At 31.0% G+C, this 26,659-nt stretch overlaps 1 protein-coding gene and 1 long non-coding RNA gene across 2 annotated transcripts in view; both read right to left on the bottom strand.

Moving 5' to 3' along the window:
* LOC133200314 (uncharacterized) overlaps positions 1–26,659 on the bottom strand; it is a 454,022-nt gene that overhangs the window by 340,863 nt on the left and 86,500 nt on the right. The window lies entirely within an intron of this gene.
* On the bottom strand, positions 364–22,631 carry LOC133200341 (uncharacterized). Its single transcript, XR_009722912.1, has 6 exons — positions 22,614–22,631; positions 22,201–22,347; positions 18,864–19,082; positions 16,562–16,661; positions 6,139–6,223; positions 364–618 (listed from the first exon to the last, which is right to left on the bottom strand). It is a non-coding gene; the product is annotated as an uncharacterized LOC133200341 (long non-coding RNA).

Here is a 26,659-nt window from a genome sequence, read left to right as displayed (position 1 = left end):
AATGTTGATTCAGTATGTATCAGCATATGAAGTTTGATTACACTATCTTGAATGGTTTCTTTAAATCTGAGCTAAACACTAATTTAAGAAAAGTGAGGTCAAAGTTAAAGGAAAGGTCAAGGTACGTTGATGAAATTGAATACCTCTTATCAATATGTATCAGCATATGAAGATTGATAAAAATATCTTGAATAGTTTCTTTGAAACTTAGTTTTGAACTGAGCTAAAAGCAAAGCGGAATGGAAGGACAGACAGAAGGTTGAAAGGACGGAAGACGGACATGACAAACTCTATATGCCCCAGCCATATTCATGGCAGGGCAGAAAAATTTCTAGTGTGCTGAAATTCAAAACTGCAGTAATTGATAATTTTTTTTTTAATATAAATTCTATATCAAAAAACATATACAAACTTTTTTCATAATTTATTCTATTCAAAGCAATAAGAAATGCATCTATCTGCACTGCTTAAAATTGATAAGAAGGTTATGACATAACTAAAATAATGACCATGTCCACATTAAATTTAAAATATAATGAGTGACAATTCACTTCACCTTTTCTTCATTCCATTGACTTTTCTTTCTTTAAAAAATTGTGCTTGTGTACTACTCCATCTCTAAAAAATAACATACAAATGAAAGTTTATGGCACTCAATGAACTCTCTCATCCCTTCCTTTACTGTTCAAGAAAAAAAAAATGCATACATGTACCACAAGCATACTTTAAATATATGACTAGACTTTATATTTTCATACATAATGTCACCAACTTTATAAAGAATTGTGAATGCATTTTAAAGGTGAGCACATGTGAATTGAATTAAAAGTACCAGTATTTTGCAATACGTAGTATTGCGAGTATCTCACAATTATCTAACTTACAACCGCTCTTTAATTAGCATGGGAGTCAAGGAAGCTCTAAATCTCACAAGATTTCTGGGGCATAACATTACAGTGGTGACAATGGAATGATTCGAACAATCATTATGCTGAAACTACAATGTATTGCCAAGAGTTGAACTCCAAATAGTAGATTTGTCAAGTAAGGAAAGTTTAGAGTATTTTATCAACTTTCAAAAGTAACGATTTTCATTTAGAATTTAATAAGAAAAGTCTGCTTAGTAAAAAGTATCGTAAAAAATGCAACATACAGGATTAGCTCCTCTCAAAAATTTATTAGGCTGGTTCAGTGCATGTTAAGCAAGATATTTCTCTAGGATTTCTTTCTTATCAGTCCTCATAAATTCCACAATGATCGATCATGCATTGCATTCAATAGTACAATGCCCCCATCCAACAGACGTTTCCTACCTCCGTGAAAGAGTTCCGCTAATTTAAGTAATCGTGATTTCAAGTATTGTTGTTTATCCTTAAACGTATGTCAATAAAAAAAAATTATTTCGAACAGATCAATGCTTAAGTTTTGAGATTATCACCCTTGGTATGCTTTTTTGTTTTTTTGTATGGACGAGAGATTTGTTTATTGACAGCTGCTTTTTCATTAAAAGTGGAACTCAAAAACTAAATTATCTTGTCATTTGTAAAATTATTTGTAAAAAACACTGATTGTACACACAAGTACTCTGAAGTTGATATTAAAAAGATTCTTGAGTTTCTGACTGACAATATCTATGTGGTTTTTAGAGACAAGGTCTTCCAAAAATCTCTTGGAATTTCCATAGGTACCAATTGTGCTCCGTTATTATCAAACCTATTTTTGTATTCATACAAAGCAGAATTTATTTAAAATCTTATACATGAGAAGAAGAAAATACATGCTGTCGCCTTTAACATTTAGATATATTGACGAAGTACCATATTGTCCAGGTGTAAAGGCCGTAGTCTTGTAATAGACACACCCCCAAATTTGGGGGGAAAATCCTGAGAGAAATGCAGTTCCTATGGATAAAACGCTACCCCAAAAATGCGGATGTATCTCTTATTTTCACAGCACAACTATTCCAAAGAAAAAGTTTAAAAAGTTAAAATATTAATATTATTTCAAAAACGAAAGTAGGATACAACTTCTAATTTTCTTGGAAAATTCAGTTTACATATAAGCTTTATTTATAAGTATTTAAGTATAGTCTGTATTTTAATTGTTATTTGATTGGTATAAATTAAAAATTAAGTCCTGTATTTTTTTTCCCCTATAACCCTAAGCATTTTACAATATTGTGCTGAAAATGCATTCCAAGCAGGTGTCTGTGTTTATGTAAACAAATCATCCCAAGCGTAATTAATGTCACACTTATGTATACAAGTGATACCAGGTAACTAAAAAGGTGTGTAAAATATTTATCATTAAATAAACTTTACTGATTACAAGTGTATTGTTTAAAATGGCAGTTGTTTCAAAACCAAATGGCTGGAAATTGTTATATAAATAAATATGACCTACATTAGGGTCGAGAGGAGTTAAATTTGGCAGTGATGATATCCAAGTTAGAAAAAGACAAGAAAACATTGATGTAACCATCAATTGTCGCCTGGGAAATTAATAAAGTAAACAATGGAAATGAGTTTTGATCATCAAACCGCTTCGATATGTGTGACAAAGGCATGCATCTAAATGATGGAGACGATAGTCGAGAATATTTTGAAAACTTATAGTCGGATGAAATTCGAACAAAAAACGATACCCTTTTAAACTTTATCAATTCCTCAAGTAAATGTTAATTGGCTGCATAAAATATAAATTGAAACCAGACACATGCATCACCTATTTTCAAAAATGTCTTTCACTTTAAGAATATAAAACACGAACTGTGTAAAGTACGTTTTTACGTTTTTATGCGATAAGTAAAATTCGATGTTCTAAAAAAAGGGACCTGTCGTTTTTTCGATAGTTAATGATAAGCAACTTTATGTATTAAATATGAAAAACATATATATTTTATAGATTCACTTTATGGAAGTAAATATATTGTGTATCTCGTAATTTATAAAGGGAAAGAACATTCTGATAAACAATGTTTTTAATGTTTAAAAAACCCTTAATTCTGAATAACTTCTCCCACCTCAATCCCCATATACCAACACTTAAACTTATATGTATAGAGCAGCCCGGTCCTCGGGGCTGCAATAATTTATTTTAAATATACATATACATATATTTAATTTTGAATAATATTTTAATGGAAATATCTTTTTATATTTCTGTTTGTTGATTTATTTATCAGCGATCTGTCATACGTGACTATCATTCAAGAATTGGGGAATAATATGTAATAAACTTACAATGTGGTAACAGTGAAAATCACTCATAAGAGTTAAGAAAAAATGTCCAGAAAAAGGGGTTGAATTTAGTTCCTATGTAATGCACGCACCCACACTTTTGAACAATTTTTCTGAAAAAAAAGTGCGTCCGATACACGTGACTTTACGGTATTAATTATTTCCATTCATATTTCAACACAATTATCCCAATGAGCTTGATAATTTAAAGATACCACAGAGTCCAGGGATCGACATTAACCGTTGTCCGATTGCCCGGGGCAAGTTAATTCCCAGTTAAGGCAAGTGAAAATGCCAATGTACTTGTCCGATTGGGCAAGTGAATATTTCAGATAAAAACTTTCATTTTTTTTTTCATATCTTGCATTAGTTTTAAACAAAACAATAACACTTTCTGCCAAGAACATATAAAAAATAGTTTCTTAAACAAGAATAGTTTGTTTTTTCACTCAGAGAACACCAGTTATTCTCGGCAAACAATGTATTCTGATCAGGATATGTATGTTTCAAAACATAACAACTGTTTTCCTTTAGTGTGGCCTCAGTTTTCCAGAGAAAAAAATCAAAATAATATATATATATTTAAAATATGAATTTTATTTTAAAGAAAATATATACTGCTGCATGGCAGTGCAAGTTTTCAGGATAAATGAAAGGACAGTGGTATACATGTACAGAATTTACAATTGTAGGATAACTGACACATCAACATTTTTTCTTGGCAGTTAACTTGCCAATAGAAAGTACTTTATTGCACATAAATTAAATTACCCGTATTTTCTTCTTTCTAAGGTTTGGGCAACCAAGTTTTGCATTTGGACAAGTCAAAATTTGTTGTCTCAAAGGACAAGTGAATATGAAAGTTAAAGTCTATCCCTGGAGTCTGACACATCTGTTTCATATTTTGTTAATTTTCTACAAAAAGAGGTTAATACCTAACAACAAACCTTTATGACTAACTTTTCAATCATTAACTTCCCTTACTTATGCAGCAATATACCCTCATCACCTGCATACAGGGTTCATATCTCTCTGTTGATTCGATACGCAAGAGCATGCTCTACCTATGAACAATTTCTAAAACAAAGTAAGTTATTGACAAACAAGTTGATGAAACAAGAATATCATCAGTCTTGTTTAAAGTCATCATTACAATAGTTATATGGTCGATACAATGACCTTGATGCTTGTCAGAAAATACAATCTATCATTAAGTCAAGTGCTGATTGACGTTTTAAATCTAATTTCCAGGCCATTATTTACACACTGAATTGCATACAGATTTTTCTAATTTTTCCCGGATCATGACAGGAAGCACACCGGGCGTGTGACTGGTCAGCAGGGGATGGTCACTCCTCCATGGCACCTGATCCCACCTCTGATGTTTTAGAGGTCCGTATTGTTCTGCTCCTGAATTGTATTGTTTGAACGAACTTTTGAGCTTTAATACTGTTTGTTATCTCCATATATTTCATAAACCTGCTAGTAGGACATGTTCAATATACTGGTCTATAACTGTTTATTTGGATGCACTAATCAGCTCAAAATTTAAATAATAAATACCAAAAATATCTGGGAAAAAAAACACACTGGAAAAATCTTATAATAATACGAAGAAAGAAAAATGGATCTCTCATATATAGGCATCTGATCACTGCACGTCGGGATTCTAAATGAAACACTGACTCTTTCCCCTCGTAATAATTTTAAAGATTCCACTATTTTTTTTTAGAATAAATTTGTACAATCTAGGAAGTGTCTTCTCTCAAAGGGATTGATGATTCATTTGTTTTCAATCATCCTAATTAAAACTAGATTTTATAAAACGAAATATGGAGACAATGAATAGTATTTAAGCTCAAAAGTCCATTCAAATTATGATTTGAGCAGTGCAACCTCTACCTCAAAAACATCCGAGGTGGGATCAGGTGCCTTAGAGGAGTGAGTATCCACTGCCGACTGTCACTCTCACTGCCAGACTCCAGATGATTCTTCATTAAACCTTGGCTGTAACTATAGGTAACTTCATATGTGTCTCCACCTATCATTAGTGATACAACTGCCTGTTTACTGTTTAGAGAAAAGTAACACTTAGAAAAGGATAATAAACAAGAATCTGATATACCATGAAAATCCTTAATAGTAGTAAGGAAACACTTAAAACATTACTTTCCAAGAAACATGCATTTAATATTACATGTACATAATTAATTTATAAAATTTTAATTAGGGATGGAAATAAATAATATCCAAACATGAAACAGATGTGTCAGACTCTGTGGTATCTTTTCTTTCAAGCTCACTGGGGTATAATATATATAGTTGACATATGAATGGAAATAACTGTTGTTAATTGATAATATATCATCGATATATCTCACTGTCGAGTTCAAGACCACAGCAAGTGTTTTCTTCTTCTCATGTGTAAGATTTTGAATAAATTCTGCTTCATATGAATATAAAAAGAGGTCTGCTAGCCTAACAACAAGTTGCAATTGGTACCCATGGGAAATCTGACAGATTATTGGAAGACCTGGTCTCCAAAAACTACATATATATTGTCAATCAGAGACTCAAGCATCCAAAAACCTGTATTACTAAAGTATAGCTCAATATGATCACCAAAATCATCATTGCTTGACATAATATGCATGTATAATCTTTCTTTAATATTAATTAAATTTTAAAAGGCCCTAATTAAGCCATCATTTTGACATTTATTTAATTATGATTGTGTATACTTTATCAACAATCTCTGCCACTTTCATGCGGATATGGCTTCTTTTTGTGTTTCTCTTGTTGAAGAGCTACAATCTCCAAACTTGTGTATTGAGTATAATAACTTTCATCCTTCTCATATTGGCCTAGGTGAAAACAGATAATACTACAGGTCACTTACTCAGAAGGATTACTTGATTATGTTGATCATGTTGATTGATGGTAGTCTGCACAGTAGCGCTAGCAGTTTCTTTTTTACCATTTCACTGTGAAAAAAAAAAGTGGAACTTATTAAATATTAAAAATATTTACCACTACATTAGCATTGGTGATATGGTCATTGCTCTTTTTTGTAACAAATCAATTAGACACTGCACCTTTATATAGTATGAATTATATTGCATGTACTTTCGATCAATCTATTTAAAAAACATCAGATTAATTACCAATAGGTTCTTGAATTTTTAGTTTCTGTTGCATTGGGCTGAAATTACGAGAAAAACTTTATTTTGAACAAGCATTTATATGTACAGTATTGTACTTGCATACTTAAATACCTACTATAATTAAGATTAAACAAGCATTTTGAGAGTATTGCATTAGCAATACTAGTCCCCTACCGGCAAGTGTAATCTGGTTCCCACTAAAAATTGAATTGCCACAGTTCCATTAAAAATCATTGATTAAGAAGCATAACAAAATGCAAACTTGAACTGTAACTCATCAAGATACACTTACATACCAAAACTCAGCTCAATATCTGCAAGCGTTTAGAAAAAAGTGCGGAAAACAAATGGGACAGACTGAAAGAGGGACAGACAGACAGACTCAGAGGAAACCTATAATTCCCTGGTTTCACCGGTAGGGGACTAATAAAAAAGTGGGAAAAAGCCACCCTGTTAAGCCCTACTTTCGTCTCCCATGGTGAGCAGTGGAAAAAGGTCTTATGCTTGGATATGTTGTACATGTACTTTGTATCAATCTGTACATGCATAATCCATTGGCTAATGAAAGAGGCAATGTATTCGTAATGTAAACTTTTAAATGTTGTGGTAATGTGTACATTTTTTGCAGCGGTAATGAGTATGTAGCGGTAAATAATTACCATTTTGAAAATGTAGCGGTAATGATATTCACCTGGATAAAGAAATGGTCTATCTATTCCAATCACATTTTTGACAAGATAGGGCACTTCTTATTTGCTGTACATATAATTGTTTTCATTTTCACACTGCTTTTTGGGAAGATTGGGAAAATAAAGACCTTTTAGGAAATTTTAGAATAACCATTATACGTACTTTAAAATCATATATATTGGGTTTCCGGTCTTCGTTATCAACTAAATTTGTTTTATAAAACAGAGGAATATGAATAGCAAGTTAAGTTATTACCGGTATATATCCAGCTATATTTTCTTTAATTTTTGGGAGAAATTACTATTGGGAAAATTAACACATTTATTGGGAAAAAAGGCACCTTTTTTTGAATTGGGAGTGGGGCCCTTGAACGGCCCCAATTATAGACAATTGAGAGCCCTGTTTCATATTTGAGAGGTCGATTTATAACCTTCGTTCTTCATTTTTTTAAGCTTTGGGTGTGTGTCGATTACAACACATATGTTAAGTGACTTATCTTTAAGTTATTGTCAAAGAAATTTCAAGTCTGTTAAAATCTTAATGTTTAAATAACTTGTGCCCTGTACGAAATAAGATTTTGTAGCAAATAATCTTTACAACCTAGCTGCAATTTTCCCCAAGTTATCAGGCTGAAAAAGGGGGTGCATATTTAAACCAATGCATATTATATTCGGCAAGATATGGTAACTGCTTGATTGTCACATTTCAGTTTGAAACATGTTACAAGTTTTATTTCAAAAAATGAAAATATTATTGAAAAAGTAAATACAAATACTCATTGACAAAAACTATTTACTAGGGATGGCAATTTCTAACCGGTTAACTGATTACTCGGTTGGAACGATGGCAATCGGTTAGAAAATCTGCAATCGATTAGTCGTAAAAAAATTATAATATATGTAAAACTGAAGGCAATGTACTAAAATTCATTTTCAAAATAGAAATTCCTACCTAATCATTTAATTTAGCGTTTTCATTTATTTATTTAGGCTGATTGGGAGGTCATTATGGCTCTCCAGATTAAAATTGTGGGGTAATTGGTCAGTCTGAGATATGTTAATTACTGTTAAAACATCATGTCGTTACCCCGACTGTCCTCTAATTCTTTAATGATAATAATCATCGTTGAGCACCATGAATTGGTGTGTGTGTATCTTTTGCAGTTATCTATCACATTAGATTATAATACAAACATTGTAAATTAAGGGGATGAAGGACACATGGTCACATGACTCTCTTTATCTACGTCATAATCTCCGTTTATATAAGTCCAAAACGTGTAAAGCATCAGTTCTTGTATAATTTTTTGACATTTTTTTTTAACTTAATTTGCCATCTTATATAAAAAAGTAAAAAGTTTTAACATTCATGTAAACATTAACAAATTATGAAAAAGATTGATCCACTCCTCTGTTTCCCTAAACTGCGCGTCCATAGAACAGAACAGAACAGAACAGAACATTTATTTTCTAATTTAGAGCCCATAACAGACAAGTATGAAATTATTACAATAATAAAGAAAAGATATGCCAATGGATAGTATAACAACTTGTAAATGACATTACTCATTTCAACAATAATATTGTACTATTTCAGTTAAAGGGAATACTATATATAAAACTGTATGACTACTACAACATGTTATCATTTATGAATTTGCCCACAGAATTAAGAGTTTCTTTGTCTTCAGTATTGAGTAACCAAAAAAGTTTTTGTTCATCATCTAATGCCGAGAAATTGGGAAATTTACTTTTAATTGATTGAAAAATTTCTTTTCTTTGATGATCATATTTTTTACATGTTATGAGAAAATGAGTTTCATCATCTACACTGTTAGAGTTACATCTATTGCATAATCGATCTTCACGAGGGATGTTGGTAAATCTTCCCACTTCAATTTGCAATCTGTGACAAGAAATTCTTAATTTACATAGAGATTTTCTGTGATGAAAATTTTTAACTACTGATAAATAATTCTCATAACCCCAATTTTGTTTGAGTTTTACATATGTGCTTAATTTACCATCAGTATAACTTTGTTGACTTGTATACCAATTTTTTATATAATAATCTAATATGGTTTTATGACAGAGTGACTTAAATTTATGCTTCCCATAACAAATTACTTCATCTTTGATATTCAGTATATTTCTTAATTTCTGTACAAATGCGAACCATGAGTTCTTTCCATGTACATAAAGATTTTTACTACATTCATATGCATCTTTAAGTAAAGGAAATTCTGTGGACAAATTTTCAAATCTATACCAACTTTTGATTAACAATTTGACAATATCATAATGCAGGGGGAACCTTCCCAATTCAGACAATACTGCAAAATTTGTACTTTTCTTATGAACACCAAGAATATATTTACAGAATTTAAGGTGTATTCTTTCACAAAGTAGATTTCTGAAACAGTCTTCAACTTCTAACTTTTGGCATTTTAGGAATCTTTTAGTATTGATATTACTTGCACCCCACACCTCTGCATTATACAAAAGAATTGGTTTAATAGTAGAGTCAAATACATGTATACTCGTTTTAATCCCAGGATTCAAATTAATAAAATCATTTCTCAGTTTATAATATGCTTTTAACGCCTTTTTATAAAGCTCTGATCTTGCTACATGAAAACTTCCAGATGCAGTTAGGTGAACTCCAAGATATTTGTACCTAGATACACAGTCTATCCTATTATTTTGAAACATTAGTTTTTGCGTGAAATTACGACCAGCTTTATTAAAGATCATGACTTTAGTTTTTTGAATGTTTACCTTTAAACACCAATCAGAGCAATACTTTTCAAGTTTAGAAAGTCTTGCTTGTATACCTTGAGCTGATGCTGATAAAATAACAATGTCATCTGCATACATTAAACAGTTAACAGTTTTTGTCTGAAGTGATACTTCATCAATACATGAATCTAAATATGATGGAAAATCATTTATAAATATTTTAAATAAAGAAGGGCTCAAGTTATCCCCTTGACGGACACCTATAGCTATTGGAAATGGATCCGAGAAGAACCTTCCAATTTTCACACATGCCTGACTATTCTTATATATATTACTTATAATATTATAAAATTTAGATCCAACATTCATGTGAAGTAATTTGAGCTTTAATCCTGTGTGGATAACACTGTCAAAAGCTTTATGAAAGTCAATAAAACAAGCATATAGTCTTCCTTCTTTTAAGCTACAGTATTTTTCAATTAAACACCTTAGCACAAATAGATGATCAGATGTTCTTGCATCTTTGGTAAAACCCATTTGAGATTGGTGAATTAGATTATGTTCTTTAAGAAATTTATCTAATCTAGAGTTCAGAATGCTGTTGAATAACTTGCCAAGTGTGCTGGTAATTGTAATACCCCTATAATTTGCAGGGTTGTTTGGATCCTCACACTTAAAAATTGGACTTATGTACCCGTTACTCCAAGTTTGAGGATAAATACCATATGTGAAACAACTATTAAAGAGCTTATGTATACAGGAGAGTAAATAGGACTGACTATGTTTTAACATTTCATTAGATATCAAATCAAGCCCCTTGGCTTTTCCATATTTTAAATTTGCTATTGCATCTACAATTTCCTTATGTGAAATCTTGAAATCCAGTTCATTAAAGGATGGATTTTTCTCCATGTCAGCCAAAATTGAATCTAGCTCTTGTATCCTTGATTTAAAAGAGTTATCACAAACAGAATGAAGGTTGCGAAAATGATTTACCCACGTTTCAGAATCTATGTTTGCAGCAGAATTGTCTTTATTATTATCTTTTAGGTCATTAATTAATTTCCAATATTGTTTTGGTTGTTTATTTTGAAGTGCATCAAGTTGATTTAGAATGGAGTTTTGGAAATTTTTACGCTTAAATTTTCTTAATTTATTGTACTCTCTAAGAAGTCTGTAGTAATGATTCTTAACAACTGGATCCTTTGGAAATATGCTATAAATTTTTCCATGCGCAATCAATCTACGGCGCATTGTTTGCAAGTCTGAATCAAACCACTTTTTATTTTTATGCTTTTTAATATTCTTACTTTTATGACCTGGCTTATTTAATGACATGTTAGCAGTAGTTATGATAATGTCATTGAATTCTTCTGCCTTTTTCTCGATATCAGTAGAAGTAGATTCTGTAATAAAAGAATCTAAAAAAGACTTGATTTTTTCTTGTATCCTATCTGAACTTAGAGCCATCTGAAATTTAATAGGGGAATCTTCATTCCATTTAAAATTTTGAGGGGCGGGATGCAAGGTTCTGGCATTAGTAGCATTTGAATTAATTTCCTTAAATTTTGCTAAAACTTCCCATGATATTTTACAGTGACAATCAGAAAGAGTTGGGATAAAATTTGATACCCTAAAATATAGAATTTGTTTAACTAAGTGTTCACTTGCAACAAGGTAGTCAACTGTGCTTTGACCATGTGTGTTAAAACATGTGTAATCACCAAAAATATCCCCCATACATCTACCATTAATAATTCTCAACTGATTACTAATACAAAAATCAATCAATTCTTTACCTCTTTCATTTAAAATGACATCACGATTACTACGTTTACAAAAATTATCATCAATCTTATATGTTTTACAAAGAGGAAGGTACCTTACATCATCATGTTCTATAAAATCATCTGATGAAGCAGTGCGTGCATTCATATCCCCACAAATCATAATTTCCCCCTTATACTTAAACTTATTAACATCTTTCTCAATAATTTCAATAACATCATAATTTAACTTTTGAAAGTAAGTTGAATTCGAAGGTGGAATGTAACATGCACAAAGATAAATATCATTTTGAAGATTAAAAAACCTTTTTTCTATCTTAATCCACTGAAAATCTTTCTGGGTACCTGGTAATAACTTAATATGTTCCTTAATACAATTTTTACGAAAAATGCCAATTCCCCCATAAAATCTTCGGTGACGTCATACACGATCTATCAGTACAGCAAGATCATACTTGGTGAATACAGGGGCGGTATTATTATGTAAAATCAGGTCATAATCAGTATGTGATGAAATATTTTGAGAAACGGGGAACATAAAAATTATGATTGCATGGCTGATGACAGAAATCTTATGTAGGCATATCTTATTTCACTTATTTAGCTTACGTGTGACGTCATAGTTGGTTTTTCCCGTACTCAAGAAATGTAAATATGACACGTTTTGTCATGCTTATGTCCTCTGTAATGATGTCCTGTGCAATATTGAGGTCAGCTTCACCATTCAAAATTTTTAAAGTTAACCAATAATTTGAAGGACTTGCATTTCAACATAAATTTAAAAATATTGAATGATAGAATTTTTTGTAAATTACGTTTTTTTTGTTGCTTAAGTTGTCTCAAAAAGTACGTAATTTTCCCTATCCAGATGCGGTGTGACAGGATAAAATTGCTTTTTCGAATTTTAAACCTATTCATACTCTGAAATATTTTAAGAGATACATGTCCACTTGCATATTTTTTTATATATGCTTAAAAAATCCCATTATGGACAGAGTATTGGGCCCGGAAACATGAAGAATTAAAACTCCACTTAGATACTGCAGGGCATAGTATTTGTCAATCAATATCTCTAAAATAAGGTCAGAAACCTACTGATATAACTGCTTTAAGATATGTGGGACATACTAAATTAGAAATATACAAAATATGAAAAAAATTGAATGACAAGGATTTTTTTGAGCTCAAGGTCCTTCTTCCCCTTAAGTGATACAATTTAGACTTAGTTGTGATTATGGTGATAATGAAGAATGAACTTGTGTGACATCCGCTCATGAAAATTATCCACGATATCTCAGGCATGGTTCATGGTTTTCTGAATTTTTTCTTGTCTATTGAAAAAAAATATGCACGTAGTTTTATGATCAAGAAAGACAAATAGAATGATTTTGATCTCTAACAACTTTTTTAAAGACTTCTTGTGCATAGGAATAGAGGTACTTGAAAAAAGTCAAGAAAATGACATTGTGTAGTTTGATACGATTAACCGGTTAATTGGTCGGAACATTTTGCGGTTAACCGATTTGCAATTCTGTATTCAATTGCCAGTGGCTGCAACGTTATTGTTGACAAAAGAATCGTGTAGAATCGTTCGTGTAACATGCGTAATCGTTCGTGTAACGTGCGAGATTGTGCGTGTATCAGACTCAATCGTTTGCGGTTTTAATCGTGCATGATCGTGCGTTAAGAAACGTGTAAATTTTGTTTTGTAAGTTTTTATTGGAATGTTTTTGTTATACAAGCATTTCACTTGTCTGTTTTTTTTTTTTTCAATCCAAATTAAAAAGAAATGAAGCGCGATTTACATAATTGAAAACAGAATGAACTAATTATTGCTTGGAAATAAACAATATAGTAAGTCGTACAATATTGTGTTCTCGTCAAATAGCATGATTTTTTTTCTGATAAACCCTACTTAGATGTTTGATTTTTTTCTCTGATGTTAATTATATTTATTGCTAATTATGGTCAAGATATTATTAAAATCAATAGATCAAAAATAAACATTTTTACAAATAAATAATTCTCAATGCTTACATAAGTATTTAGTTGGTGAATGTACATTTACACGACATGATTCTCGGGGTTTCGTTTATCAGTGTTATCTCTGGAGGTTACTTTTGATTATTTTTTTAATTTCTGCAAATAAATGATTTGTAAAATAATTGTTGATTTTAGAGATTCACAAATTGAAATGTGGATATAACTTATAATTTAATTCATTTTCATGCCATTTTTTTCAAACTTATCCCTTTCTGCATATTATGAAATCCAATTCAATCAAAACTCACGGTCCACCTACATGTACATCTTCTGATAGAACGAGAAAAAAACAATCAGTTTTCTAAAGTCAGAGAATTACATAAATAATTTTTTGTAATCTAAAATAATTCATAAATCTTACATGTATTTAGTTCCAGAAATATCCATTTCTATTTTTTTTTTTTTTCATTTTTCAAAGTCGATGAAATAAAATCAATCATTATTTGAAATCTAAGATAAGTATTAAGCCTTATTTCTTTTTGAAAATATCCATTCCTAAAGAATTTGAACTATTTTGCGTTAAGAATCGTGAGTTTACGTTAGCAATCATGTAAGATTGTGTAACGTGTAGAATCGTGTGTGTGAAGGATCGTTCGTGTAACAGATTTTATCGTGTGTGAATCGTGCGGAATCGTTCGTCTAACGTGATCGTTCGTGTAAGTTGTCAACAATAACGTTGCAGCTACTGTATCTACTAAGTGGTTAGTATGTAAATTGTAACTGGTTACAAAACTGGTTATGAAAATTTTAACTGGTTATGATCTTTCTTAATAGTTAATAAACCAGTTAATCATTGCCATCCTTATCATGCTTATTCCAAAGATACTTTGTGACAAGTTTGGTTTAAACTTGTCCAGTAGTTCTTGAGAAGAAGTTGAAAAATGTGAAAAGTTTATGCATGACCCAAGCCCTTGCTTATGCAAAAACATCCAAAAACAGATAGAAATATGTTACCATGGTTACCTAGGTAATTCAGTTAACTTATATCAAACCACACATTGTCGTATAAATAAGACAAAGACTAAGTGCTTTTCAAGGGTCCAGATCAGCATTCAGTCAGTATCAAAGTATCATGGTCTTTAGAGTTTTGTATATGCCTTTTGTCTTCAATGGTAACCTGTACTTATACATGTACTTAAATATGGCCATTGAGGAGACCACTTATAATTAGGCATAAAGTAGACCAGTGAGAAAAATTGAGTAAATTGAATTAACCTTTGATATCAAGTATATACAGTATATAAATATACCATTCTAATGATCTTATTCACTATATGCATCAATACCCTGTATTATATTATACTTCATATCAAATTAAAACTTATTTATTGTGTCACAACTGAAGTGTTGCTGGACTGAAAGACATAAAGATGGACAATATGTGAATCCTATAGAGCTTTATCATTTCATGCAGGCCCTAATTAACATTCAATCAGTGATAAAGTACCTTGCACTTAGATTTTTATATTTACCTTTGTCTGCTATAGCAACCTGTACTTATACATATGTTATACTTAAATATGGCCATTGAGGAGACCACTTATAATTGGGCATAAAGTAGACCACTGAGAAAAACTGTTGATATCAAGTATATACAGTATATAAATACACCATTCTAATGATCTCATTTACTGTATGCATCAATACCCTGTATAGTATTACACTGCATAAACTAAAACTTGTTTATTGTGTCACAACTGAAGTGTTAATTGCTGGCTGAAAGACATATAAAGATGGACAATGTGAATCCTATATAGCTATAACATTTCATGCAGGCCCTAATTAACATTCAATCAGTGATAAAGTACCTTGCACTTTAGATTTTTTATATTTACCTTTTGTCTGCTATAGCAACCTAGTTCTTATACTTAAATATGGCAATTATGGAAACTGCTGATAATTGGGCATAAAGTAAACCACATAGAAAAAATTAATATACTTAATGGGAAAATTTTACTGTACTCACTGTTAATAGCAAGTACATTTATATGCATGTATTATAGATATATACAGTGGTGCCTTGTTTATCCGGACGCCTCTTTGGCTTAAGTTTGTTAAAAATAATATTGATTAATTTTGAACTGTTTCTTATTTGGGCTAGTAATTTTTTCCTAATCAGTAGCCCCTGGGCTAGTGAGATTTCCAGGAAAATTTCAACCCCTGAAGATAAGTATGAAAAAGTCATTTTTCAATGAACTATTACGTTTTGTAGTAGAAAATCGACCGTTTGGATGTGGAACACGAATTTCTGGATTAATGAGACAGAATGACATGGAAAAAAATCTATTCCCGAAAAATAGCATCTGGAAGGTGAAGTGTTCGGATAAACATGGCGCCACTGTATATACCATAAATGACTATGACCTATGGTACATATAGTCAGAGAAAAACAATCAATTAAAGCTGACCACATCTCATAAATAGGCATACACCATATTCGATTAAATATCATCTACTATATCAGCACCAGGGTATACTCTTCGCATTTGTTACACTTGACTGCTTTATTGTCACAGGTATCGGAGTGGAATGGTGACACATGCTCATGCTGGTTATCTTGCATTGCCTTTGTTTATTTATTTTATTGCAGTTACGTGTACTTGTGTAGTTTGTATACTGCACTGACCTGTGCGACTGTTGTAAGTTTCATTGGCATCTTTCTCTCCTGCCGTGAAAGAAGTACACAGTAATTTTTTGTTGCTACCCAGAGCTATGTAGCATACGTCAGTCTGTCTATACAGACAGGTGACAACAGATTACACTGAACAGTGACTAAGTGAGTGGCTTATATAGGGACCCTACAATATAGCGTGAATAAAGGAATATGGCGGAAAAATTCTTTTTACAGTGTGTTCAGATTTAAAATCACTAACTTTAAAGCAAACTAATGGATTACATACCTTTTCCCATAATTCACTTCAAATTCCTACTCATCATGTACAGCTACTTCAGAATCTCACATGTATACATTCTTTGACTTTTCTATAGGAACATTATTTCCTACAATGTACAATCACATTTTAAAACATTCAAATATTACTTCCAATTGGACATAATTGGTAGTTCACAAGCGAGAAAGCTCACTCAGTAGTTGGATTGATTGTTTAATTGTATGTCGTTTTACATCCTGTTTAAGAATTTTTCACTAAAATAGAGATGTCACCATATAATGGTCAATAATCTTTCAACAGTTTTTTTCTAAAGAGATTTCAGGCTGTCTTTACTGCAATTGTCAGTCTACATTACCACCCATTGTGGTATACTGATCCCGATTTGTTTTCATAGGATTTAAGTTTTAGTTTGTGTGATAACTGGATATCAAAAAGTTTCAAAGTAGAGTGTCATGAGCTCATCAATGCTAATTATCAAAACACTACTTCTAGAAAATCAAAACATTTAAGTTAAATTAACCATTCAAAATATTTTTTGAAAAGTAAAACAAAGGTCAAAGTCAAGTGAACTATAATGCTGGTATTTTTCATTATAATTTATGATAAATTGTGCACACAGGGATAGACATTAAGTTTCAGATCCACTTGCCCTTCGGGCAAGTGATCTTATACTTTGACTTGTCCGAATGCTAAACTTGGTTGCCCAAAATTAGGAAAGAAATTAAGAAGAAAGTTTTTAATTTCTGTAGACGTTATGATAAGAAAAAATGTGACCAAATACACAACTGTCAATTTGGCAAGTTGAGCTACCTGAAAAAAATTTCGATGCTGTATTTGTACATAAATGTATACCGCTGTACTTGTAAAATTTAACCTGTTAACACGTACTGCCATGCAGCATTAACCCTCCATTTCCTTTTAATAAAATTCATATTTTTAAAAAATTATTTTCGGAAGGATCCTTTTGTGATTCGTGATTTTCAGAGATAACTGTGAAGCAACGCTTAATGAAGATAGTTGCTACGAAACATACATCTTATCTTGATCAGGATACATGGTGTCATACTGTACTTAATAGTTATATATTCTGTGCATAAATAAATAATCTAATTTCCTAATAAGAAATTAATAAAATTTTGTTAGACGTAGAGCATATTTATTACGAAAGAAAATAACGAACCCGATTTTTAAATGAACGGTATAATCCAGAAACGCTTCAAGGGAATTTCGAATGCAAAAACATTGTCATTCAGGTGCGTGACGGAAATCAAGTGTTCAATTTATTGTTTTATTTTTTAATTAATGTAAACTAAATCAATATGTACATTAAAATGTATGAGAACAATTCACTTGCCCGATCGGACAAGTACGTCGACAATTTCACTTGCCCCAACTGAGAATTTACTTGTCCCGGGCAATCGGACAACCGTTAATGTCGATCCCTGGCACATGCTGTTAATAGCATAGACTTACCTCTTTTAAATTATCAAAAATATGCTGAATATTGGCACTTTAAACTTTTTTATAAGTAGGTCAAAGGTAAGTTCAAGGGTCACAAGATTGGCAACCATGGTATTTAAAAAAAGTCAGAGTGCCAAGCAAAATATTAACCAAATATCAAAAACAATTAAACCTCTTACAATTCTTGAGATATAAGGTGTGACAGATGGACAGACAGACAGATGCAAGGTAAATTGATCCCTAGGTGTTGCACTGATGTGCAGTCGACTCACAAAAAATGTTCTTCAGACTTATTTATCATTGGAATGACTAGTAAACACCAAACTGAACTTAACCTGCTTAAGTGAGCCAGTAGTGCCCAGTACAGAGCAACAAGTGCTGTGAACAGCGAGTGAAGTGTGACCGATTGATTGAGTGTTGTTTTATGTCCATTCGAGAATTATTTCACTCATAAAGAGTGAAGGGTTAAATAATTACAATAAAATGTAATAAGGAGGCAAGTCTGCCTCACCATAACCTGGTTCTTTGTGGCCCTATTTTTAACCTTCATACCCATCTCCACTGGGAATTCATTTCCTTCTCCCCCAACAATCACTTCATGACTCCATAAGCAGCCAAAGCCTGTAATGGGCAACTAGTTCATTAACAGCTAGGGCTATCAGGAATTCAAAGTCACTGAAGTTCTTTTGGTTTTTATGATACTATCAAACTATCAGTCTATCACTGAGTATCTGCATGCTTTAAAAGTTAGTATTTACCCCTGATTTGCTTTAATTAAAGCTTTTGTGTCTATTTTCTGCTAACAATTTATTTACAGTTTATAACTAATAAAGCAGCAAATATACCTTACCCCATGTTGCAGATTCTCTTCATCCAAGTAATTGATGTACATTGTACTTAATCTCTTCATTTGTTCATCTGGATCCTTTCACTTCATTCATACAGTACCAGTAACTGTTATATATGGATATATTTCTTTGTCAAAGCTGTCACTTTTTAGCACAATTGCTAAGTTTGCATCTTTATCAGCATTATTTATTAATGAAATGACAAATTCCATCAGACACACCTGCAAAAATGAAAACAAAATCTATTAATTTACATATAATCATGTCCATATTCTCTTGACTTCATTATTATATAATTGAACTGTTTTATACTGCACTGCAAATATAAAGGGCTGGGATAATACACTTTCGTCTACTATTCTATATCTAAATACTATATTAGGTATCAAAATATTTATGCTACAATACAGATCACAATATCTTTAATCAGTTATAATTTTTTCATTTTATATTAAAATGAGACAAAGTTTGACACCATGCATATCCAAAGTCTCTAAAAATTTACAATTTTAGTCATGTATATGTGTTATGCAAGGGTGTATCTGTCAGTATTTCCAAAATTTATCAAGCATGACATTTAAATTGATACAAATATTTTGATTTCAGCTTTTCTTTTTCATGAAGTTCGACTTAAATATTCTTTGATAATTTTTAAATCAAAATAAAATCAAAAACTTTTAATTTCTTCATTTTATTTGCTTGGAAAATAATTATTTTTTTCTTTTGTATTTGTACGAGTATTTAGTTGAAACTAGTTCTACATGTATATTAGCTAATCAGTGAAAATCTGTATGTTTGATTTACATGCCTGTGTGTGCATTATATTACAAATCATGGGATCTGTGCTTGTAGGTGCACTCAATGTTTTAAAGTTATTCATAATTTGAGAATTAATGTCTCTTTTTTTTATTGTCAGTATATTTAAACCAATATTTTTTGGTTTTACAAAATAATATGAATTTATATTTTCTTTTTTAAAAGAGATGATGCGAATTATAATTTCAATTTTAATTTTGTTTATATATTGTTGCTGTGATCTCAATAACCTAGATTAGAATGTTCTAATCATTAAAATGATATTGTCCTACGTTCCGTGTATTGGCAATTTATCAAAATAAGCAAGTTCGATAACTCGAACTGACTGCATTTTCTATGAACAATCCAGAGAGTTCCGAATTCAACATGGCGTGTAAAGGACAAGATAGGCTAAGACCCCTTTTTGGCCCCTGGTTTGGGGTGTTCTTTAGAATGATACAACAGTTTATCAATAGAAACCTGTTGTCACCCCTGCCAGAAAATGAGTATTGGTTCTAAGTTATGTGATACATACAGGTCACAGGAAGATCAGAAAATATGTCAATTTCCGAATTTTCTCATTTTATGCAAATGTTCATCGATTTTACAGCACATTTTGTTTCAGAAAACATAGAGCACAAGCTTGCCTATCTACCAAATTTATATATTTCATATATATATTATTATAACAGTAACTTGATCCAAAGAGTCGTATCACATCGAGTTGACAGGCGCGGATCATCAGATCAAAGGAGATGCGAAGCGTCGAGTTTGATCTGATGATCCGCGCCTGTCAACAAGACGTGATACGGCTCTTCGGATCAAGTTACTGTTATAATGATAAATTTATTATATACCCCCTTACAACTAACAAGATATAGTTTTAAAAACTTCTGAGATTAATTATTTAATATTTTTCCATTAAACAAAGCATTCTGTCAAGGGACTTTTTGATGCGCAAGAAAAATAACGTCATGTTTCTGTGTACTACGTCATCAATTTCAGAGAGGGCTGATATGAATTCAGAAAACCACAGTGTGGTGATCCGGAAAGTCGGATCACAGCGTGAAGTGATTGTACAAAATCTACAGTAAAATTGAGTGATACACTGTTGGGTATATAATAAATACTAGTATCAGATGCATCTTATGTATAAAAATCTCAGATAGGCAAGCTTGTGCTCTATATTTCCCGAAGTGAAAAGTATATCAAATTTGAGGATATTCCAATAGAATTGAGAAAATTCAGGAAATTGTCCTACTTCTGCACCCTCTTCTGGTCTCCGTGTAAGCTTTGAATCAAAATTAGTGCTGGTTTTAAAACAAGCATCATTTTTAGTTCTTAACTACAAACTATCACTATTTTAACTATGTTCTGATTTTTACATCAAATAAGGGGCCAGATTCTGCCGTTACCATACCTTGTCCTTTGAAGTGAGGAAAAAAGGTTGAGAAAATGAGTTGAATTTTCTTATTTCTATGGATTATTTTTTAGGTTAAAAGGCATATAAAATCTCAAAAAGGTTTGTTAAGATTAATTTGATAGTTATTTTCAGTGCAATTTTTTTTGTATTCTTCAAAATCATTTCTGAGCGGATCCTTTCCAATATGCTACATTGCTAGTATATGGGACATATTCCAACTGTGGTGATCGAGGGCTTGTTCCGAGACAAAGTTAGATTGTTCTAACTAGAAATAACCCAACACATATATCTTGTAAGTCGAACACATGTATTTCGCAAATTCAATAAATAATTCCAAAAAAAAGAAGAAAACTTGTAAAAAGGTATTCCATAGAGAAAATTACCCAGAAAACGTTGTAGCATAACAAACACTGACATATACTCGAACAAAACTTAAGTTAAGTATGAGAAATAATCAGATAATGGGTCAAAATCACACCAGTGACCACCTACCCTAATCAACTGTTTTCCACAAAAAAAAATTATATACTTATATGTCAATCTACTTCCAAAATTACATGTTTTCCAAGATCTTACAAAATTATTTTTACAGTATGTCTCTTCAAATATTTGTTTTCCTGCTTAATAGTACTGATCATGCTGATCAGATGATAATGGGTGGGTGATTAAGACAGTATGTCCTCATAAACTTTTAGTCCCAGACCTATGAAGTTGAACACCATATTTTTTTAGCGCAACATACAAAGAACTATGACCTGAAAGCAACCTATGATCTACAGCACATGTAATTTTCATAATGCTAGCTCACATCATAAGGAATACATGTATGACTAGCTGCTTGCATGGCGCAGTGGTTTAAGTGTTTGCTTTAGAGTCACAGATAAAGGAGTTGATCCTAACATTACAGGTTCGAATCCCACTGCAGGATGTGGAGACCGGTGTTCAAATGAAACTGAGGTCCCATGTTGTAGTAGGTGCTGGCATGAACAAAATTACTCATTGCTCAAGGGTACTGAGTACAGAGGTTCTCAAGTGCTGGCTTTTCAATATGAGTGAAAAGTTATCAAAAGAAACATTATAGAAACAAATAAATATGACTATAAATAATTATCTTTTCTTACCATTATGGATGTTGTACATGTCCCTTTCGATAATGAAAAAAATCTTTTTCTGTCAACTTCTCATTTTCTCACGCGATTTTTTCTTGCTAATCTTCTCTCCAACATACCGGAGAAGGTATTCTCGCATGTTATGTGGTACCGAACACACTATAATAAAAATAAATGCATAAATGCAAACAAATCAACAAAATCTAATCTATTCAGAGACTTGGTTTAAAATGTCTCAGACTGTCATAAATCTCACCCTAGGCAGTTAAAAATTTCCTCAGAAATCTTGTCAGAATTTTAAAAATATAATTTCAAAAAAAAATTCATGGGAAAATATACAGCATATATATAGCCATTGTACAAAATGCAGGAATTAAACTTTCCTGGAAAGTTTAGAAATTGAAACTGTAAAAATATTATCATACCATCAAACCATGTCCATGCTACGGAAGCGTATTAGGGCCGCAGCAGTATTTTTTATTAATTTGTTATAACAAATTACTAATTTGTTATAACAAATTATTAATTTGTTATAGCAAATTATTAATTTGTTTTAACAAATTATTAATTTGTTATAACAAATTACTAATTTGTTAAAACAAATTACTAATTTGTTATAACAAATTAGTAACTTGTTAAAACAAATTAGTAATTTGTTTTAACAAATTAGTAATTTGTTTTAACAAATTACTAATTTGTTATAACAAATTAATAATTTGTTATTACAAATTGATAATTTGTTATAACAAATTAGTAATTTGTTATAACAAATTTATAATTTGTTATAACAAATTAGTAATTTGTTATAACAGATTAGTAATTTGTTAAAACAAATTACTAATTTGTTATAACAGATTAGTAACTTGTTTTAACAAATTGATAATTTGTTATAACAAATTAGCAATTTGTTATAACAAATTGATAATTTGTTATAACAAATTAGTAATTTGTTATAACAAATTAGTAATCTGTTATAACAAATTACTAATTTGTTATAACAAATTACTAATTTGTTATAACAAATTAATAATTTGTTATAACAAATTAGTAATTTGTTATAACAAATTGATAATTTGTTATAACAAATTAGTAATTTGTTATAACAAATTAGTAATTTGTTATAACAAATTAATAAAAAAATACTGCTGCGGCCCTAATACGCTTCCGTACCATGCTGATCAAAAGACTCAACAATGTATTAACTAACCCGATCAAAATTAAACTGAACCCGACCGAAAGTTTCTAATCTACATATGTAGATATACAAGTAATATATGTAGACTCTGCATAACAATTTTATTAAAATAAAAAAATTATTGCTTGTTATATGGTTTTATAACTAAATTGAGAGTATAAGCAAGTTAATTTCTCCATGGCAACTGCATAAGATAAACAGTATTTTTTTCATTATATGTTAAAAAAAAAAAATCTTAAATTGATCAGGATCTGTTTCATATGAATCAGGACTTGTTCAAGCTTGACAATGACAACAAGCAATTTTTCTTAGGGTCTCTTTTATTATTTAATTTCAACTTCTTTCTGAAATTATGATTATCTTCTAATATTTCTTTTCAAAATGAAACACTTAATAGGTTTATAAATAAATGAAACATTAAAAAAAAATCAATAAATACAGGCCCGTAAGAAGCAATTTCAGTTTGGGGGAGGGGGGACAGCCATGCATTTTCTTTGGGGGGCACTAACAACCAAAAATTCCTTGACAAGCTTAAAAAAAAAGGTCATCAGGCGTTTTTATTGAGAGGGCACAAGCATATAGTAGCTATGTTTTCTTTAGTATTCCATATTTCGGCAAAATTATTGGGAGCACCCCCCCCCCCCGTTCCTACAGCCATGAAATAAAGTTTTACATGATTGTTAAGTAATAAAGACAATGCAATAAATTCTGCAAAGTAATTCAAATAGTTGAGGTAATTCTTACTTATGTGTAGACTGATTTACTAGTACTTTCATAATTATAAATATATTCTCCCATAAAATGAGAATAAATTCACGATAAAGGAAATAATTTACCCTGAACATGTTGAACATGCAATACATTTTTGAGTCATTTAAGTTGTTAAAGACAAAATTCTCATTTGCCCAATTAAATTTGAGATATATACATGTACTAATTAAGTGACCTGTAAAGGTACTTGTAGATCTCTAATAAAATCTGAGAAATTAAATCAGCAGTGCTGTAGATCGAAACTCTTTAACGGTGGTGATGTTAACTGAGTCTGCTGTTACAGAAAAAATATTGCAAGAATTATACAGTATATCTTTTGTTACTCAATCATGGAAAGTGTAATACATATAACTATTAACTGATATGCTCATCTCTGATATAACCTGTTATAATTAATCCTCCATTCATGCCAAAAGGTACAGTGTAATAGATTGTTTAGAATATCATTTGCGTATAATAATATTATTACTTTCTACTACATGTAATGTGTCGGCTAGTGTGATGTCACAGATTTAACTTGAGGCGCAAATAATGGGTAAGCAAGGAGGCTGATGCAGACCTAATATAATACTTGAATTTTGGCTTAATTTTTATTTCCAGTTATAGGAATATTTTTGTCATTAAACAGAAAGTTAGACTGTAAGTATGGGTACAAAAATGCGCATTGTCAAAAATGCTTCTTTTTTTGGCATTTGCAACAAAATGAAATCAATAGATAACAATTTATCATCAACTTCCCCCCCCCTTTTCAACCAAATTTCTATCCTTAAAAAAAATGATGTGTAGCCTACAGCCTTTTTGCCTATATGGAATATACACCACAAAATATTTCCACACATCCTGCACCCAAACCCCACTTCTAACCCGATCAAAAATATTAATCTGGTCCCTTTGAATTTTTTAGCAGTTTGTAGCCCTTAATTCCTCTTTATTTTTGAAGATATTTCAAAATTGTTGCTATATTGGGCTTGTCCAAATCAACTTTATGTTTTATGTACAAGAAATCTAAGGGGGATGCTGTCAGATACATAAATTTGTATGTACATATATGCATGTATGTATCTGCTGCCATAGACATCAGAGATGTGGTATCGTGGTTGGAGGGAGGGGGGGGGGCTCCTCCCCTCCCCAATTAATCTTTTACTATTAAAATTGTTCAGGAAAGGCTGGTTGGATTAGGCTGTGAAAAAAGTTTGAACCTAGAGACACCTTACTCCCATTTCCAACCCAACCCTACCCCACATATAATAGGAAATTAGAGTTAGTATTTCAGGTAAATTATCGAATATTTAATTTATCTCCGCAAGAACGATACCACCAGCCTAATATTATGCTATTCAGTATATATTTATGAATAAGCAGAGATTACAATTATTTTGTTCAAGTACATGTAATCAATTGTTAGGAACAAGTAAATTGTAAGAACTTGTTTCCGATCCATTTGCTTATGTCAATGAAATATGTTTAAAACAAACAAACGATCTGTTGAAACCACGCTGTTGGTAAACTACAATTCGAATTTCCTCCATGCTAATAAGTATACGTAAGTCTTTATCAATGAATAAATACCAGACGTTAACCGCAAGATATTGGGTGCATAATATATAGTCAATATATCATGAATAAGTATTTTTAAAAAATCATAATTTGTTACTACTTACCAAAATTTTGTCTGACTCCTATTTCTCCGAAGGTCGTAAAGGATACCGAGGTTTTCCAAAAATTTTCGGAAGGCATTGCGCACGAAAACCTTGAAGTTGATGAACACGAAACTCTAAAGCTCATTTTCTCGTAAAAAGTTTTATTCTATTTAGCAAATTGTACATACTCAAAATTAGTGGGAGAACAATATCTAAAACTAAATACTAGGAGAAATGAGACATATATAGCAGATCTTATTTAATTTTGCAAGTTTTAGCTGGTCTAAATAATGACGATATATAATAATACCAATATATACGTTGCTTGATATTTAAATTTAAAAATTTCTATAATCATAAAATTTTGGCATATTTTTTGTATTTAAGGGACAAAAATATACTAAACTAAAATTAACTATTGTCAATTTAATATTAAAAAGTCATTAATTTTCTGTTCAGAGAGGGTCAAAATGTTAAGGCGACCGGTTTTGGTCCACTTATTCTACGAGGCTACTTAATGCCAATATATAAATATGAGCGGTCTCCTAAATGGCACAACCATATATATATATATATATATATATATATATATATATATATATATATATATATATATATATATATATATATATATATATATATATATATATATATATATATATATATATATATATATATATATACTAAGAGTAGGAGTACAAACTTTACATTTGTAAAATATACATCCCAGCTCTTATATACTCCTCTTTAATTATAAGTATCACGTTTTACATGTAACTATTCAAAGTCTTAATTTTTTTTCATTATTTGTATTTTTAATAAATCATATTTACTGTACGGAAAAATATGTGAGATAGAGTGGAAG

The sequence above is a fragment of the Saccostrea echinata genome, unplaced genomic scaffold, assembly GCF_033153115.1.
Source record: "Saccostrea echinata isolate AGI-Se365-2 ecotype Australia unplaced genomic scaffold, CSIRO_AGI_Sech_v1 ptg000038l, whole genome shotgun sequence".
NCBI classification, from domain to species: domain Eukaryota; kingdom Metazoa; phylum Mollusca; class Bivalvia; order Ostreida; family Ostreidae; genus Saccostrea; species Saccostrea echinata.
This window is presented reverse-complemented; position numbering and strand designations above follow the sequence as displayed.